This window comes from Macaca nemestrina, chromosome 8 (genome assembly GCF_043159975.1).
Source record: "Macaca nemestrina isolate mMacNem1 chromosome 8, mMacNem.hap1, whole genome shotgun sequence".
Classification (NCBI taxonomy): Eukaryota; Metazoa; Chordata; class Mammalia; order Primates; family Cercopithecidae; genus Macaca; species Macaca nemestrina.
Window position 1 is genome coordinate 17,211,660 of NC_092132.1, and position 14,177 is coordinate 17,225,836.

The following is a 14,177-nucleotide window of genomic DNA, read 5'->3' on the forward strand; positions in this document are numbered from 1 at the left end:
AGCCAGGCTCCCGGTTTTCAGATCCCAGCGCTGCCACTCCCAGGTTGAACAAGGTACTGACCGACCCCATGAACAGTTTTCTCATTTGGAAAATGGGGATGATATCAATAGAGGCCTCTTAGGGCCATTTTGTTGGTTGTGAGCTGGATGAGTTAATATAAGTAAAGTGCTTAGGACAGTGTCTGGCACACAGTAGGGGCACAACACAAGACAGCTGTTGGGATGACTGCCGTCTCTCTTGTCCCCTTGGTTTCCTCTTCCAGCATCGTCATTTCTTCTGAAAGGTGAGCAGCTACGAATCTGAGCACGAGTGAGCAGGTTTGAGCCAAGACTTGCTTAGGAGGGCTGGAACTACATCTGAAATAGTTTGGGGTCTGCAGCTTCTTGTTAGTCCCCAGAATCCCTATAACAGGGATGCCCTAAGACCGTGGTCCTCAAACTCCACTGCATAATAGAATCATCTGGGGAGATGTTATCAATCCCAATGCCCTGCTCCCATTTCAGACAAAATCAGAATCTTTGCAGCTGGGGTACTAGCAGCAGGATTTAAAAAATCCTCTAGGCAATTCCAACCTTCAACCCAGTCTTAGAACAACTGATCTAAGAGTCAAATCCAACAGGAAAGGAAAACATGGCAGAGGGGAAAGCATCCTCACCCTTGAGTGGTGTCATCTGCAGAAACCACTTCAGCTCATTATGAAGCCTCTCCTCATTACACCTTACAGGGCAACTCGGTGTCACACAGAGCTAACAGACTTGAAAGTTGCCCTGGATCATTAAATATGTAACACACCCTTCCAAAGTCTTCTGGAAGCAGGTAAGGGTGGAAAATACAAACAAATACAGCCATGTGGGTAACTCTTGTGGAAAAAGCATTGGGGTTGCGTGCAGACACCTGGTTCTGGCCTTAGGCTGTTTCATTAATACTATGTGACTTAAAAAGCATGCAACACTTAAGCATCAGTTTCTTCAGTAGTAAAATAAAGATAAAAACTGACTTACCCATTAGATAAGGTGTTTGTGGGGTACAAGCCAGAAGACACAGGTCAGCTGTTGCAAAGCATTTTTATTTAACATGTTTTCTAGGTCTTCAATGGAACATAAAAAGTTTAGGAGAGAGAAATGTCCCCTTAAACATTTTTTTTCAATGAGAGAAGGGAGGAGTCAAGGAGTAGGGTCGGCCGGCCACATGAAAGCTCCCTTCAGAGCAGGCTGCAGTGGTGCCTGCCCACAAGGGGTCCAAGTGGGGCCAGTGATAGGGCAGGAGCTCAGGGTGTGTCCAAGGGCTGCCCCAGCAAAGACGTTAAGATAGGATATGTTATCTGGGAACAATGGAACAACTGTACCGTTGTCCTAAACCTGAATCTGACAAGAGGGGATAAGACTTCAGGAAGCATGTCCCCAAACCACTGGCCAGAGTGGCCCCAACAAACCACTGGCCCATTTGTTCGTTCCTTTATCTACTTACTCATTCATGGACCTTACAGTAGTGTATGTCAACCACATACCAAGAATTGTATGGATGTACAAGATTGTCGGAATGCTGGAATGAATAAGGCTCACTCTGCACCCTCAGGAGGGACAAAGATAAGTAGGGCAAACAAGTGGCATTTAAGTACAACACAATGTGCTAAAGTATAATAAAATAACAAGCATAATAATAGATAGCCACCACTCATTGATGGCCAGCTATGCACAGGCACCATACTTGGTATTTTATATTGAACATCTCAAATCCTTGCTATCTCCTCAAGGTAAGGATCTTTCTGGGGGCAAAGATTGTTGTTGTAAGCATTATTACCTTTATTTAACATTTACTGAGTCCTTATTGTGTTGCAGGCACTGCGCTGAGGTTTTGTTTGTTACCAGTAGGCAGGTAGTAATGATTTAGATTAGAGCATGGGCTCTGGGCCCAGATTTGCCTGTCAGGAGCTGGGTGATTTTGATTAAGTTACTTTACCTTTCTGTGCCTGAGGCTGGGCCTGGAGGTCATCTCCAAAACAGAGACTTATGCATTTAACAAACATTTAGTAGGCACCTACCATTTTCCAGGGAATAAAGCACTTAATAAAATTAACAGAAGTCTCTGCATTCCTGGGGTTCATGAGGGGTTGGGGGTGTCAGACTGTCAACAAACAAATAAGCAAATAACTATATGGTGGGTCAGATGATGATAAGTGCTATGGTGATCAATTAAGACAGAAAAAAAAAAAGGGAAGATGGAGGTGCGAGATGGGTCCTGTCTGCATAGAGTGGCCAAGAAAGGCTTGTCCAGTAAGATGTTTGGGGCTAGGTGCGGTGACTCATGCCTGTAGTCTCAGCACTTTGGGAGGCTGGTTAGCAGGATCACTCGAGCCCAGGAGGTTGACACCAGCCCGAGCAACGTAGTGAGACCCCTTCTCTACAAAAAAAAAGTCAAATAATTAACCGGGTGTGATGGAGAATGTCTGTAGTCCCAGCTACTTGGTGAGGCTGAGGCAGGAGGATCATTTGAGCCCAGGAGGTCACGCCTGCAGTGAAACATGATTGCCCCACTGCCCTCCAGCCTGGATGACAGAGCAAGACTCTGTCTTTAAAAAACAAAAAAAGACAAGATGTTTGGCCTCTGTGTGTGTGTGTGTATATGTGTGTGTGTGTGTATAAGAAATAGTTTGGGAAAATACTTAAGTAATACTATACAGCAGTTAAAAAAGAATAATGTACGTGTACACACACATGTGCACACACAAAGATCTCCAAAATGTAATTATTAACTGAAAAGAATAAGATGATGAAATAATTGATTTCCCCTAGCTCTGAATGCCATGGAGTCCACAGAGCCAGAGACAGTGGGTGGAGGACCCAGGAATCAATCTTAAGGGGCTGGGCTGCTGAGGCTCCTGCCGTCGGCAGTCTCCCTCTATGAGGGAGCGAATGCCATGCCCTCTGTCTAAGTCTCTAGGCAACAGCATCTTGTGACCCAGCTTCCAGTCTGGTTTTGCTCTCTTAGTTCCTTGAAGATACTTATACCAATTTCAAAACAAAACAAATCACAAGAGCTTCCCTCACCTCCTGGCCCCCAGCCTATAAGAAGCCACGGAGAGCAATGCATGAATGCTGAGTTGCAAAGCAAAGTCCTAGGGCCTTTATCCAACTACAGATTTCACCCACAGGGTGTTTCAAATATTTTGGAAGTTATTGCCTACATCCAAAATTCATAAATTTTTATTATATTCAAAGTCCAAAAATTAATTTGGCAGCACTGAACCCACCCTCCCACAATACAACAAGTGGATGCTAAGGGAGGGCTGGCCCCTTTATTTAGGGAAGGCACCCTCCCATTGACCCATCCCCACTCCTTAGAAAGCACCTAGTCCAAGGCTGAGTACAGTGGTTCATCCTGTGATCCCAGCACTTTGGGAGGCTGAGGCAGGCAGATCCCCTGAGGCCAGGAGTTCGAGACCAGCCTGGCCAACATGGTGAATCCCCATCTCTTCTGAAAATACAAAAATTAGCCAGGCGTGGTGGTGCAAGTCTGTAATTCCAGCTACTTGAGAGGCTGAGGCATGAGAGTTGCTTGAACCCGGGAGACAGAGGTTGCAGTGAGCCAAGATTGCACCACTGCACTCCAGCCTGGGCAACAGAGCAAGATCTTCTCTCAAAATAAAATAAAATAAACCACCTAGTCCAATCTCCTCAAAGATGGTGATCCCACTGCTCAGACAGGTGAGAAGACTCACACAGCAAGCCAGGGCAGTACCAGAACTACCATCACCACTCAGTATTCCTCACACAAATACCTGTGTCCCTTCCTCCTGCCAGGCTCCACTCCTTCTTCTTTAGGACCAATTACAGCCTTAGAAAGTAGATGATCCACTTGACATTGAGTGACATGGGGCTAGAGCAAGGCCTTGAGGATTACCCTGTGTCCAGGGCATCTTGAGGGGAAGTGGTGTTCTTATACTGCATAATGGCCCAAACACATTGCAACACTATTGCCATAATTAGCCCAGGCCTGGTCATCAGGAGGACTGTTGCTCAATATTATTCTTTGCTTCTTGGTTTCCACATCCAAAGAAACAACACTTCTCTAAAAATCAATTGTCCCCAGCAACCCACCTACACAGTTCTTGGAAAGTATGGGTTAAACATTCTGCCTGACAAAGAAAACAAGGAACAAAGAGGGTGAGGGAAATTCATCACCATGGTCCTGCACTTCGCATTATTCACACCGACCGTTTTTCCAGTCACCAAGTTCAAATGACCTGTCCCTTGGGGCTGCAAAACTATTTGTGCCAACACTTGCCATTAAGGAAGCTTCACATGCTTTAATAAATGGGATTACTCAGTACCAAGAGACGCTAAATGGCTTCAAGAGACTGGAGGTTAGGGGAACTGAAAATGGCATGGAAGGAAGATGCCAGAATAATCCATTTCTGACAGGAGAAGGAAAGGCTGGATGCCAGTCTGCTGCCCAGAACACTGGAGGGACTGTGACACAGGAACTGCAAACCTCAGTCAAATACGTAAGTGGCCCAATGAGAATCCCTTCCCAAACTTCCAGAAAAAGTAAGGAGATACATGGCTCTTCATGATGACATCCAAACTGTTTTAAGAAGAGGCTGCATCTAGTAATAGGGGATGCCCGACACATACCAAGTGCTTAGCAACCAATACAAACACACACACACTAAACACACGCACACACGAACAACACACATACAAATACACACACAAAATGCACACACATTCACCACACATGCACATAACACACATGCACACACACACCAAACATATGTACACACACACAAACACACACATTCACCAAACACACACACACAACACACAGGCATACAAACACAAACACAACACACCAAACACATACACACCAGACACACACACCAAACACACACACATGCCAAACACACACCAAACACACACACATGCATACAAACACACCAGCACAAACACACACACACATGCATACAAACAACACACACGTATGCACACACACAAACACACGAGCACAACACACAAGCATAAATAAACACACGCACACACATGCACAAACACATGCACACAAACACACACATGCACACAAACACACAGATAAACACACATGCAAACAACACACACAAGCATAAGCATGAAACACACAAACACAAGCAGAAACACACACATACAAGCAGAAACACACATGCACACACATGCACAAACATATACACACAATCACATACAAGCACACAAACGTATGCACACACACAAGCACAAAACACACAAACACACATGTGCACAAAGAACACACACAAACACAAAGCACACACAAACACAAAGCATAAACACACACATACAAGCACACAAACATATGCACACAAACACACCCAAGCACGAAACACACACATATGCAAGCACAAACACACACATATGCACACACACATGCACAAACACATACACACAAACACAAGCACAAAACACAAACATATGCACACAAACAATACACATACATATACACAAGCACAAACGTACATACACAAACACAAGCACAAACAACACACAAGAACTCACACACAAGCACACACACACAAAAGCACAAAAACACATACAAACACACAAGCACTCACACACAAACACATATAACACACACAAACATACACACATAATTTCTGAATCTCAACCTGTGCTGTGCGGCCCCGTGGACTGGTTCCTCTCTGCCCACAATTGTCTCTTGATGATCACACTCATATTTAAGTCGTAAATAACGTAAGTCTCAAATACAAATCCAAATATCCATTTTTGCATAAATTTTGGATATCCAAATTTATCCCTTTGTTCCATGTACTAGGATTTTCCAGAAAAACAGAATCAGTAGGATGTGTGTATGTTGAAGAGAGAGACAGAAAGAGATTTTAAGGAATTGGTTCATGTGATTATGGGGGCTGGCAAATCCAAACTCTGCAGGGCAGGCCAGCAAGCTGGAGCCCCCAGGAAGAGCTGATAACTGCAGCTTGAGTCCAAAGGCAGTGTGGAGTCAGAATTCCCACTTTCCATTTCCTCAGTCTTTTTGCTGTTAAAGCCTTCAACTATTGGATGAGGCCCATTCACATTGTAAGACTTTGAGGGTAATGTCCTTTCCTCAAAGTCTACTGATTTAAATGTTAACCTCATTCAAAACATACTCCATGTGACATCTAAACTGGTATTTGATCACATGTCTGAGTACCATGGACTGGCCAAGTGAACACTCTGGATCTGTACATGCAGCTGCCTCCGTACTGTCTCCACTTGGATGTCTGACCAACATCTCTAACGCAACAATTCCACCTCTATCCGCAAAAAACCAAATAGGCACTCCTTCTCACCCTGAGGATTCGCCCATTTCAATAAATGGAAACTTCATTCTGTAGCTGCACAAAATAAAGAACAATCGGGATCATATTTCTTATGGCACCCCATAGCCAATCCAGCAGCAAATCCTACCTTTGAGATATATTCTGAATCTGATCATGTCTCACAGTCTCCTCTGCTTCCACCAGGCCAGGATTACTGTAATACCCTGGATTACCACAATAGTCTCCTGATTGGTCTTTCCACCTTTTTTTTCTTTTTTTTTTTGAGACAGAGTCTCGCTCTGTCACCCAGGCTAGAGTGCAGTGGCGCGATCTCAGCTCACTGCAAGCTCCGCCTCCCGGGTTCACGCCATTCTCCTGCCTCAGCCTCCCAAGTAGCTGGGACTACAGGCGCTCACCACCACGCTTGGCTAATTTTCTTGTATTTTTAATAGAGACGGGGTTTCACTGTGTTTGCCAGGATGGTCTCGATCTCCTGACCTCATGATCTGCCCGCCTTGGCCTCCCAAAGTGCTGGGATTACATGCATGAGCCACTGTGCCCGGCCTGTCTTTGCACCTTTGCCACTTCCAGTCCACTTTCAACACAGCAGCCAGAAGGATCTCATTAAAATGCAAATCAGAACCTGCTAAAAAGTTTCCAACGGTACCATCTCAACAGAGAAAGAGCCAAAGCCTTTACCAAGGCTCCCTCTGAGCCATCTCATCTCTGTCTTTTTTGCTCTTTGTGGCTAGACTGTCTCCCCTGCCACCATCTCCCCTGAGTATGGCTGCCTATCTCTCGTGACCAGATGGGGCATTTCCTGAAACCCACCCAGCTACAAGGGGAAGGAGCACCCACCAGGGCCTTAGAGCCTGAGCAAGGGCCGTGACTTTAAGGCATTAACTCAAGGACAACAGGAGGGGAGGGAACACTGAAAGGTGTTAACTAGAGGAGAGGTGGGCACAGGGTAGAATTTGTCTCTTTGGAGGATTCCCCAAGGCAGCTGGTGTGGACTGTTCACTGAACTGTATTTTAAAAGAGAAGAATTAGGTAGCTGCCAGGTAAGGAAAAGTGGGAGGAGGGAGGAAGGGGGAAAGGAAGAGAGGCAGGAACCCAAACAGGTGCTCTGCAACCTTCATGAACTCCCCTGCCAAGCGGCTACTATTTCGCACAGCAACAGTCGTTGACTTAACAGGGAACAAACGCAGAAAGAAGAAATGGTGTTTGATTGTGGCCAGAAGAAAGAAAGCCTTCCAGTGGCCAAGAGGAGGGGCACCCTGTGCTGAGCAGGTTGGCTTGACAAATGGAGCTGATCCGTCTCTCCCCTCCCTTCTGCCTCCCTTCCCTCCCTCAGACGGGACCTGAGCACAAAGACGCAATGGCTGCAAGGTCCCTTCTGTGTTCTGATGACTTGGTTGCAGACTTCTGGAGATGGAGAGAGGAACTACCATCTTTCCTACTGAAGCACATTAAATCTCCTTCCGAAGACCTGCCCAGCTCTCAGCAGGGTGCTTTGTCCACCAGGCCAGGTTCAACGTACCTCTAAGGCCTCCTCTTACTGAAACTAATGAGGCAGGGGTGCTCCACTTCTCAGAATGCCTCTCAATTAGCAAGACGCAGCCTACTGCAGAGCATATTTTTGCAAGCAATAAAGGATTCCGTCCCCAAGGAGTCAACTAACAAACTGGGCCCTGTCAATGAATCTGTGAAATGATCCTAAACAGGCCAAGTGAAGACTGTGCATCAAGGCAGGGCTGGGAAATGGGTGACTTGATTATTTACAGAGGCTTGTTACTCCAGAGACCAGCACCCTCAAGCCCATTCACGTGCCGCACCTCCCTCTTAGGACTTATCACTGCTGGAAATGACATTCTTTCTTTCTTAGCCTCCCTCACTTGGCTACAGACCCCATTAGTACCATGGCTGCATCTGCCGTTCACCGCGGCAACCTCACACCCAGGGACGTGCCAGGCATGTGGTGATCACTGAATAAATACATGCTGAAGAATGACACTGCTCATGCCAAAAGGAGACAAGAGACAGGATGGAGGCTCCCGGGGAAATGTGGAGTTCAAAGGAACCTTCTATCAACATTTGATCGAAATTCTTAATTCCGAACAGCAAAATAAAAGTTTATACCAGTGATTCCAATCTCAGGACTCCTCCATGGGGGTCCTCAGTCTATTTTTCGAAGGGTCAAGAAGTCTACTGGAAATTGCACCTTCCTTTCCAATAAGGCCACAGTTGTCACCTAAAATATCAAGCTTCTTTGCTCGATACTGGCCAGAATTATATCAACTCAGCCTGGTGACCCAGATCAGGAACTCCCACTGGCAGATATTTTTAGATAAGAAAGTGGAGGAATAAATACTTAACTATGAAGTTTGCTTGGTTGATAAACTCCCTCACAGAGAAGGAGAACCAGTAAAAGGGATTTGTAGTATTGCAAATGTTGGGAACCACTAGTCTACACCAGTGGTTCTTCATCAAGGGTGATTTTGCACCCTCACCTGCCCACCAACCCCAGGAATGGTACTGAGCTAAATGCGCTGCTGGGCTCTAAGCCACCAATGCGAGCAGCATTTGTGTTGACCTGGAAGGCAGGGGCAGAGGCTGAGCTTTGTGTGCTCCTGAGCAGCTCTGTGTCCCACTGAGGCATGGGGTTCAGAACCCAGGCTTCTCAGCAAGGGCAGAGAACCTGGGAGGGTTGGGTACCCCCTCTGTCTGTGGGCACAGCTAGCCTAGCGTGTATTTATGTTAAAAAATGCATTGAGATCCTCCCTCCAAATGGACTCTTCTTACAGGCCAGATGCTTCAAGGCTGTCCCCCACTTCCCTTTCCGAGTCTTTTGCTGACATGGTCTCAGGAATGCAAACAAACTGCAACAACACAATAACAATGACAATTGCATTTCCAGGTAGGGAAAAGAACATTCTCTATAGCGAATCAAAGCAAGCTCCCCCAAACCCACAGCTGGAAAATCCATTAAAAGTATAAATTATAGAATCTCATCTGGGATCACCTCTTACTCATTGTGTGACCATGAGTCAGCCAGCCTCTCTGTTCCTCAGTTTCCTCAGTGGGAAGCAGTGATAATGATTACTCCCCTCTGAACGTATCCGCAAAATGAAAACAAATGGGCTTATGTCCCATCACCAGCTGAAAGATAGGTGAGGAGACTATAAAACGGACCCAGTGGCTCCTGCCCCTCAGAGGTGTGGTGACTGCAGGGCCTAAGGCCCCAGCATAGTGTCCAACCCCCCCAGAAGCGCTGGATCTCGGGCACCCCTGCCTCCTCCCACTGCCTGTGGGAGCCTCCATCTGTGGACCTCTGGCAGTGGCAGTGGTGGTGGCTGACTGGTCAGGAGGAGAGCGGCCCAGGCAGCTATTTGGTGAGAATCTCAACAGCAAGTATGCATCAAAACCATCCCAAATGTCCCAGGGAAGGAGCCCGAACCCATGGTGGGCCTGAAGGCTGCATCCTCAATGCAGCAGAGACAGGCAGGAACGGAAGAGCACCCTGTGGCCAAGTCCTGGCCCTAACGAAGCCTCAGGTTTCTCTAACAGTCACTTGCTCAACTGTCCTCCAGGAGCTGCTTTGACGGCCTTCTGGTACCCTTCTGGCAAAGCCCAGGTGCGGTAACCCTGCAGCAGCTTCCATTCACTCCTACAATGCCTGGCAGGTACATGGCAGGGGTGACATTCCTGTTTACTAAATAAAAGAATGATGTATGTTCATGAGTAGCTTACAGAGGTAAAACTAGGGCTGCCTGTGAACGGCAGTGCCTGGGAGGATCAGGAGTGAGTGACTGTTTCAGAATAGCCACTAAACTACTGAGGCCCCCACACAGTGCCCAGCCCTGCAGAAGCGCTGGGTCTCGGGGACCCCCGCCTCCTCCCACTGCTAACTACTAAATGTCCTATCAATCCTATCCACAAGCCTTAGCCCAGAACACCTCTCCAGATATTGCCCTGCATTGCGACATCCCTGCAGAGAGATTCTCCAGCATCCAGTGCCTTCTTGTCGATGAGGAGGTGTAAGAGTCAAGGCACAGGAGGAAGGTGCTGGGGTACATACTGCGCTCCAGACAGCCAACTTTATGTGCATTTCACAGCTCAATCCTCACCACCATGCATGAGATGGAAATGACTATTACCCTTATTTTACAACATGATGTTACAGCACATGACAGACAAACCTGGGGCTTTGAGAAGTAACATGGCAAAAGGCCCCTTAACCAACAAAAGGCAGATGTGAACTTGAACCAAAGCACTGGGACTTCAGGGATCTACCTTGGAACCACTGGGCTATTCAGTCTCCTTCATCACTAGGGAAGTGGTGTTAACACTTATAACATTGCAAGGACACATTGTATTAGTTCCTCTTGCTGCTGTAACAAATCATCGCAAACTTGGCAGCTAATAACAACACAAATTTATTCTCTTACCCTTCTGGAGGTTAGAGGCTGAACTAAGTCATAAGGAACTAAAAGCAAGGCATCAACAGGGCTGGGTCCCTCTGGAGCTCCAAAGGAAAATCAGTTTCTTGTCTTCCACTTCTAGAGGCAGCCAGCATTTCTTGGCTTCTGGCTGCATCACTACAATCTCTGTTTCCATGGTCACATCACCTTCTCATCTAGGGTAGTCAATCTCCCTCTGCCTCCCTCTAATAAGGAACCACTAATAAGTAACTATTTGTGATTGCTTTGGGTCCACCTGAGTAATTCAGCATACTCTTCCCATCTCAAGATCCTTAACTTAATCACATCTGCAAAGTCCTTTTTGCTACGTGAGGTAACAGTCAAAGGTCCCAGGGATTATGGTCATCTTTGGGGGGCTGCTTCCCAGCAGACCGCATGTGTTGACTTGTCTGTAGCCTGCCTGCACTGTCTTACTTGTCATCACATTCCCAGCACCTAGCAAGGCTCAATAAATGCAGAAGGAGGACAGAAGGGTAGGAACACAAGCATTCCATCCCCTAGCCCCCCACAGAGTGTGAGAGCAGACAGAGATGGGCTCAGGTCCAAGGAAGGCTGAGCAGACACATGCATATCTACTGGGAACCTTCAGAAATTGCAAGGTGTCAGCACCTCATTGGCTTGAGGTCGGAAGTCCCCAATGAGTCATGTGTTTGTTTTCCTAACCCTGTGTGTTCCCACAGCGATTGCAGCCTAAACAGCAGGCCCACAAGCAGCAGGCAGCTCCTCTCCTGCCAATTTCCTGGGAACCCAGGCAGGGCTAGAGTAGCCAACAGGTTTACTGCTGTGCCCTGGTGAAGGCACTTTTCCTGCATGACAGTAAACAAAGCCAGACAGAAGAGAAGCCTGCAAATAACTGGATCCTTGCCACAAACGCTTTTATTGCCCCCTACCCCTGCCCGCCATGTGATACTATGAACAGTTGCTTTGCAGGATAAATAAAAGAGCCATAATAGATACTGCACATGCCAGGACTTTGCAAACATCATCTCTATTCTTTTCAACAGATCAGGCAAAGCAAGTGTTTCTATGTGTATTTTACAGATGGGGAAACTGTGGCAAAGGCAGCAGTAAAGTAACTTACTCAAAGTTCCCTGCTTGGGAAAAGGTAGAGCAAGGATGCCAACCTGAACCTGTCAAACTCTATAAGGTTGAACTCTTTCAGCTTTGGCACACATTTGCCAAGTGTGAGGAATAAATGGTGCATATGGAGACACAGGTCTTGCCTGTGTAACACAGCCAGGTGTTCCAGCTTCCAAGTTAGAGCTGAGTGATCTGGAGCCCAAGGTCCCTGCTGAACTAAGGGTGTCCCTGCTTGTACCTACATTTGCCCATTTTGCACATGTATGTTTAGCTTCCATGTTGTGTTTGACACTGTAGTGGGCACAGAGGACACAGAGATAAATAAAGGAGCCACAGTCATCCCCTTCAAACGGTTCAGTTGACACACACACCAAGAGATGAGCCAGAACAGCATAGTAAGTGTGCTCTGGACCAGAGCAAAGCCTTCAAAGTGTGATGTTCCAAAATGGAGAATCAGCAACTCCACCCAGGTGGTGAGAACTGTCTTGTGGGAAATGGGTTTCTTCCCCGCCAGGTCCAGAAGGATGAACAGGAGTTTTCCAAGAGGAAGAGAATACTAGTCCTTGCAGAGAAAAGGGCATCCTCCTTATAAACCTTTAGTTCACTGGGAAAAATAAATACATCCCTGGGTTGATGTCTGGCACACAATAAGTGTAGAGAGGGAAAGAGGAAGAAGAGGAGGAGGAGAAGGAGGAGAGAAAAGAGGGGCTGGGGGAGGAAGAGAACATCTTGTTTGTATCTCCTTCATTCAAAGCTCTGCACTTTGCTTTTATTAGGCCAAAGGTCAGGGCTAAAAAAAAAAAAAAGTACAGAAGTGCAGATGGTACCACCTGTAAGCTCACAGCTCGGTAGGGTTGGGGAGGTGGCCGGCAAGGCAGATGGCTACCCAGCCTTCTGACTTTGGCCACCCAGGAATCACTTTCAAATATGTCTTCTTAACATGGGAAAGCAAGCAAAAGTGTGGAGAGGGGCCTCAGGCAGGAAAGTGAAGAAAAGTATTCCTACGGGCGTGGATTTCAGGATACAGGTGAAAGACTTCATCTGGCATCTGGACTCCCTGGGGCTATGCCATGGTGAAGAGGGACAAAAGAGAAGGGGAAGCAGCTCTAACTACACAAGGAGGAATCCCTTACTTCAAGGCCATTGTCAAAATCAGAGCCCCAAGTCAGTTTCAGTTCTTAAGGCTGGAGATTTCGCTGAACTGGTGAGGCCCCAGCCTGCACACAATGGCTAATTTATGGCTCAAAGGCCTCATTTCTTCATGACCTATCTCAAAAGACCTTCTTCTGAAGACTCCAAAGATTTTATGAAAAGTCCTCTGCTATGTTCTAGCCCCTGGGGTGGCCACCCAGGGAGAAGCTTGTGGAAAACCTGTGGTGATAGCAACCTGTGGAAAGGAGGTCACAACTGCTCTCTCCTAAAGCTTCCTTTCCTTCCAGCCTCCAGGACCCAAGCAACACTGTGAGGGAGAACTGACTGCAAGCGTCACGTAAGTCTGACCTGGGCACAGGTTTGGGTTCACACACACACATGCACACACAAATGGGAACCAGGCAACTGACATTCCAATGCTGGCTGAGCCACTGCTCTGTGAGGCAACCTTGATAAAGCCCCCTGGTCCCACAGAGCCTCGGAGAGCCATAGCATTGATCTCCTTAAGTGGATTTTTAGGTGTTCAGTCACTGCTAGGTGCCTGTTAGTCTCTTCTTCTTTCTAACAATGCAAATGGTTTTAAGTAAGGATGACAGCAAAGCTCAGAGAAGCCTGAGGGACAGTTGAGATGACATCACCTGTGATTAAGTGCAAACAGGTCTTGACTCTTCACCCTACCTGCACCCTCACCCTCCACCAGGCACCTCTGCAGTGCCTTCCCACTCTGACACTTAGCGTGGTGAGGTCACGCGCCTCAGCCAATGGGGTGCTAGCAAAAGAGAGGCCAGCAGAAGCTTGGAAAGGGCTTGTTCACCTAGGAATGGTCTTGCTCTTGCTCTATGCTTTTCACCATAAGAAGGACACTCCTCCAGCTAGTCTGCTGGTTTCAGAAGGAGACGAAAGACCCAGAGGGCAGAGTGGAGACACCCCAGCGACTCCAGCAAAATGACATCAGCCACCAGGCAGTCACACCCCAGATGTGGAGGCAGTCCAGCCAAGCTCAGCAGAGCTGCTTGGCCAGTCTCCCCAGATGTGCAGATAATAAATGCTTAACACTGAAAGCCACTCAGATTCTGTAGTTGTTACTCCGCATTGCTGTGGCAAAAATTAATTGATGCAATTATGGTACACCGTGATGGAAATATGATATGCATCT

The 14,177-nt window shown here is 47.0% G+C and overlaps 2 long non-coding RNA genes across 10 annotated transcripts in view; one reads left to right on the forward strand and one right to left on the reverse strand.

The window, feature by feature from the left end:
• Positions 1-14,177, reverse strand: part of LOC105492794 (uncharacterized) — a 205,111-nt gene that overhangs the window by 53,358 nt on the left and 137,576 nt on the right. The gene's annotated exons all lie outside the window — the stretch shown is intronic.
• LOC139355750 (uncharacterized) overlaps positions 1-14,177 on the forward strand; it is a 27,935-nt gene continuing 13,758 nt past the window's right edge. Inside the window, exons 1-3 of one of the 3 annotated variants that reach the window (XR_011606749.1) lie at positions 1-284; positions 726-817; positions 13,309-13,358. This is a non-coding gene — a long non-coding RNA (uncharacterized lncRNA). Of the gene's footprint in view, positions 285-725; positions 818-13,308; positions 13,359-13,911; positions 14,051-14,177 lie in introns of those variants that run through there. The other 2 variants (XR_011606751.1, XR_011606750.1) reach the window with 2 other exon arrangements.